Source organism: Lethenteron reissneri, chromosome 60 (assembly GCF_015708825.2).
Source record: "Lethenteron reissneri isolate LAM-NWPU_2019-01 chromosome 60, ASM1570882v1, whole genome shotgun sequence".
Taxonomy (NCBI): domain Eukaryota; kingdom Metazoa; phylum Chordata; class Hyperoartia; order Petromyzontiformes; family Petromyzontidae; genus Lethenteron; species Lethenteron reissneri.
Genome location: NC_083838.1, coordinates 4,633,655 through 4,639,270, shown reverse-complemented (window position 1 = coordinate 4,639,270; position 5,616 = coordinate 4,633,655). Strand labels below are relative to the sequence as shown.

The window sequence follows — 5,616 nt, the reverse complement described above, 5'->3', positions numbered from 1 at the left end:
TGGAGGGGGAGGGGGTGGAGGAATCGATTCCGAAAATCGATGTGAGCGGGAAGGTTTTAACGGACCGGGTCGATTCAGGAATCGATGCTGTTGCTTCGTTAGAATCTGAATTTGTTTTTTAATGCTGCAGAAATCCGATGAGCTGTAAAGTTCTATATATTTTTTCCCCTCCTTACAGATGTTCTGGTAGGGGGTCATGGCGGGAGATTCAGAAAGTTACAACAAACAGTGCAGAAAAAAATAAACCGATAAGAGTGCAAAGTAGACAAAAAACATTACTGTATGCAATTTTGACTTAAAGCTTTCGTGACTGTAGGAATTCATATTTTTTGGGTCTTTCGGTAAAGTCACGTAGATTGGTTGAAATAAAATAACTGAAACGACGACGTTTCGATCACAACATAAGCGATCGTCATCATCTCTCCTCATTTGTTATTTTTATTTTCTTTCAACCTATCAACGTGACTTTACCGAAAGACCCAAATAATACTTTATGCAAGTCACTCAAAACAAATACGTAGAATCATGGGCGGGGGGCAATGCCCTCCAAACTGGACACATTAATTTATTTTCAAAACTTTACAATCAAGATTAAGCATGAATCAATTGCATGCACCCGCGAGCCCAAACGTGTGGGACAAAGCGAACCCCAACCCCCGTCAAACACAGAAGTTAGATTCCGCCGATGCATGACAGAGTTCAAAAAGATGGACCCAATTTGAAATCGCGATATCTCTGCAACCACGAACCGCCCATGAATGAAACTCTTACCACTTGAGGGGGCGGGGCATAGAGAGGGTGGGGCATAGAGAGGGGCATAGCGAGGGAGGGGCATAGAGGGGGAGGGGCATAGAGAGGGAGGGGCATAGAGAGGGGGCGGGGCATAGAGAGGGAGGGGCATAGAGAGGGAGGGGCATAGCGAGGGAGGGGCATAGAGGGGGAGGGGCATAGAGAGGGAGGGGCATAGAGAAGGAGGGGCATAGAGAGGGCGGGGCATAGAGAGGGAGGGGCATAGAGAGGGAGGGGCATAGAGGGGGAGGGGCATAGAGAGGGAGGGGCGTAGAGAGGGCGGGACATAGAGAGGGCGGGGCATAGAGAGGGCGGGGCATAGAGAGGGAGGGGCATAGAGAGGGCGGGGCATAGAGAGGGCGGGGCGTAGAGAGGGCGGGGCATAGAGAGGGCGGGGCACAGAGAGGGAGGGGCGTAGAGAGGGCGGGGTGTAGAGAGGGCGGGGCATAGAGAGGGCGGGGCATAGAGAGGGCGGGGCGTAGAGAGGGCGGGGTGTAGAGAGGGCGGGGCATAGAGAGGGCGGGGCACAGAGAGGGAGGGGCGTAGAGAGGGCGGGGTGTAGAGAGGGCGGGGCATAGAGAGGGCGGGGCATAGAGAGGGCGGGGTGTAGAGTGGGCGGGGCATAGAGTGGGAGGGGCATAGAGTGGGTGGGGCATAGAGAGGGAGGGGCATAGAGAGGGAGGGGCATAGAGAGGGCGGGGCATAGAGAGGGCGGGGCATAGAGAGGGCGGGGTGTAGAGTGGGAGGGGCATAGAGAGGGCGGGGCATAGAGAGGGTGGGGTGTAGAGTGGGCGGGGCATAGAGTGGGAAGGGCATAGAGTGGGCGGGGCATAGAGAGGGAGGGGCATAAAGAGGGAGGGGCATAGAGAGGGCGGGGCATAGAGAGGGCGGGGTGTAGAGAGGGCGGGCATAAAGAGGGAGGGGCATAGAGAGGGCGGGGCATAGAGAGGGCGGGGCATAGAGAGGGCGGGTGTAGAGTGGGAGGGGCATAGAGAGGGCGGGGCATAGAGAGGGCGGGGTGTAGAGTGGGCGGGGCATAGAGTGGGAGGGGCATAGAGTGGGCGGGGCATAGAGAGGGAGGGGCATAGAGAGGGAGGGGCATAGAGAGGGCGGGGCATAGAGGGGGCGGGGCATAGAGAGGGCGGGGCATAGAGGGGGCGGGGCATAGAGAGGGCGGGGCATAGAGAGGGAGGGGCATAGAGAGGGCGGGGCATAGAGAGGGTGGGGCATAGAGGGGGCGGGGCATAGAGAGGGCGGGGCATAGAGGGGGCGGGGCATAGAGAGGGTGGGGCATAGAGAGGGTGGGGCATAGAGAGGGCGGGGCATAGAGGGGGCGGGGCATAGAGCTTCACAATGATGACCGCTGGATGCCTCTCCCAGCGCACAAACAGCCCCTAGCCTCAGTCATTCGCAAGATGGCGACCTCGCAACACACAAGGGGAGTTTCGCGTTCTGCAGTTCAGCAAGACTGAATCCGTAATTGCGGTGCAGCGTGCGTTTCAACGACGTTTTGGCATTACCACAGAATAAAAATCTAATTAAGCTAGTGCCGGAGGCCCTCGGGCGACATGACGTCTCCTGGCCAAACCCCATTTGGCGGAGCCAGGAGATTGAATCCTTACCCTCGGAGTTCCTCCAGAAACAGCAAAAAACTACTGCGAGTGGCCACGTTGAATGTTCGAACGCTCACTGCGGAGGAGAGGCTGCCACTCCTCTGTCGGGAGCTGAAACGGTACCGCCTGGATCTCTTTAGTATTTAGGAGGTCCGGTGGACCGGCTCTGGCTCCTGCCACCATGAGGGGTGGACAGTCCTCTACTCGGGACAGGAGACTGCCAAACAACAGGGAGTGGCTTTTCTTCTGAACAAAAGAATGAAGGGGTGTCGGAGTGTGGCGGTGAGGTGTGGGAAGCTGTAAGCCCCAGGCTACTTTGGGCTCGCCTTCCCATCAACCGGAGGTGAGGAGTGGTGGTCGTGGTTACTTATGCCCCCACCGAAGACGAACATCCGTGGAGGGATGCAGGCAAGGCCGATGGAGTCAGATGCCTTCTATGACCTCCTGTCACAGGTGCGAGCTAAAGTGGCCCCTCGGGATAGAGTCAGCCTGTTGGGTGCTTTATTTACCTGGTCAAGGCCTATGATACCATCAGTAGGCCTGGGCTTTGGGTTGTTCTTCGTGCTTTCGGAGTCCCTGACTTTCTGCTCACGATCATTAAGGACCTTCATGATAGTGAGCGGGCCAGGGTAAAACTACGTGGTCGGGAGTCAGAGTTTCCCTATTCACCTTGGGGTGTGATAGGGATGTCCTCTGGCTCCCACATTATTTAATATCTATTTCAACCACGTAGTTCGTGAAGCCTTCGATTGCTGTACTGGAGGAATTTCCATCTGGTACAATGGGAGGCTGATCGATGCCCGGGTCTGGTCAAGGGATGGCTCCCTATTGCTCAACCATGTTATGTATCTTCGAAAGAACCAAGAAGATGAATCCCTGCAGTCACGAAAGCTTTAAATCATGTTATGTATGCCAATGACCTGGTAATTACTGCTCATTCACAGGAGGAGTTTGAGGCGCTGCTGCTGAACTTGGAGTGTGCCACTACGAGGTGGGGCCTTACCATCAACCCCACCAAAACGAAGCACCTGCCTGGGTATTTTGTACTATCGGACACTCCACCCCCACAACACCCAATTTATGGGGCAGTTGTGGAGAGAGTGGAGAGTTTCCCATACCTGGGCAGTGTGCTCATGACCGGCTCCGGTTTGACAGCAGAGGTCTCACTCCGAATCAGTCGAGCGGCATTATCTTTTTATCGGTTGCGTAACACTGTGTGGAAGCTACCTGGTCTGTCGCTTCCGCATGAAGCTTCAGGTCTTCTCGGCCACAGTCATTCCCTCCCTTCTCTATGCTTGCGAAACGTGGACCCCCGTAATGGAACATCTTCGTTGGTGAGAAACATTTAGGCTGGCCTGCCTACGATCCATCCTGGGTTTAACCAGGCTGGATTGTGTGAGGAGCTCACAAATCCTTGAAAGATCTGGACAACGTCCCATCGGTGAGCTCCTCCGGCAGGCAAGGCTGCGTTGGCTGGGTCATGTAGCCCGCATGCCCAGCCACCGCATGCCTAAACAGCTTTTGTTCGGTCGGATCGAGAGGGCTAAACAGGCGCGGCACGGGCTAGAGAAAAGATGGAGTGATGTGGTACAGGAGGACGTGGAGCTGAGTGGACTTGCCAATGACCGGTACCAGCGGTGTCAAGATCGGCCTCTGTGGAGGAGGCTCGTGAAGGACGCTGCTGCTACTGGGCAGTTGGAGGCAGTCGCCCTCCAACAACAACGGAGAGCGGAGGAGCGACGCTCACAACAACGAGTGGAGCACCGGGTGGCTAAAGCACAGCAAGTTGGCACAGTAGTGGGCACAGGTGGTGCATCAGCCAGTCATCTCGGTCATCTCAGTCAGTCGACCCGTGGCACCTGCTGAGTCTGCCCCGTGACCTCCTGCCAGCGAGCGTTCGACACTTCACGTGGCCTCAACGTGCACCTAGCCTGGCACAAGCGTCGTGGTGACGTCACTGTCACTTAGTGGCGAATGGCTGTTGTCGTTGTTCTCCCCTCGTGTGCCGTTTCGCCCTTTATAGGTGCTCGACAACAGCACTTGACCCAACCGTCTGTTAGAGGCTGCACGGGGGATCTTTGTCTTTGGGGAGCGGTGAGCGCTACGCTGCGCTACGAAACCTCGCGGCCCGGGTTCGATTCCCGATCACGGCCAACACCATGAACCGGTCCTGGGCCTCCCCTAGGTCGACTTAGCCTTAAATGAGTACTTGGTGCGGTGTGTAAACATCTGCTACTTGGGAGACAAAGGCGGCCAGGCGTCGTGTTGGCCACCCACTTCCCTCCTGTGGCGTGCCGGCCTTCATAGGTGCTCGCTAACAGCACTTGCCCCTACAGTCTGTTCAGGCTATACGGGGGATCTTTGCCTTTGGGGAGCGGTGATGTAGCGATTAGTGAGCTGCGCTACGAACCTGGCTACCCGGGTTCGATTCCCGCTCACGGCCAACACCGGTGACGATTATCTGAACCGGTACCTGGGCCTCCCCTAGGTCGACTCAGCCTCAAATGAGCACCCGGTGCGGTGTGTAGTAAACATCGCCACTGGGGGAGACAAAGGCGGCCGGGCGTGGTGCTGTCCACCCACCCCCTCGTGTGCCGTGCCGGCATTCATAGGTGCTGCTCGCTAACAGCACTTGCCCCGACAGTCTGTTAAGGCTACACGGGGGATCTTTGTCTTTGTTCTCATCTCAACCGCATGTGGTGGCGAAAACCAAATCGTCGCAACAGCTGACGGCAATTGCATCAGCTGGGAGTTGATCGAGGACAGATCCATCAATTCGCCGGGAATCGATTCCCAATTTGCGATTGGATTCAAGCATCGATTATGTATACGCACATTGAGATTTTTATCGAAGAGGCGTTGGACAATTCGCAAGTATTATTTATGATCCACAATCGATTGAAATTGCGTGACAATGGCTTGCAGCGCCTCGCATTCATCGATTCGATAATTCCATCGATTGCTTTTCGCGATTATGTTTATGCGTTGGCGGTGTCTATCGAATGTGTCGCAGCTATCGATTTTCCGTGACCCAATTGCATAGAGCATACGGGCGTGAATCGATCATTATCGATTATATATGCACAATTACAAGCGCGTAATGAAAAAATAAGCGTTGGAATCGATTCACAGTCGATTGTAAAATTCGATTCCAGTCGATTACCATTTACTACTTTAAAATAATTCGAGATTTGAAGCTTTCGTGACTGCATGG

The 5,616-nt window shown here is 55.1% G+C and overlaps 1 protein-coding gene across 2 annotated transcripts in view; it reads right to left on the bottom strand.

Annotated features, from left to right (window-relative positions):
- Positions 1-5,616, bottom strand: part of ALKBH4 (alkB homolog 4, lysine demethylase) — a 104,875-nt gene that overhangs the window by 76,629 nt on the left and 22,630 nt on the right. The gene's annotated exons all lie outside the window — the stretch shown is intronic.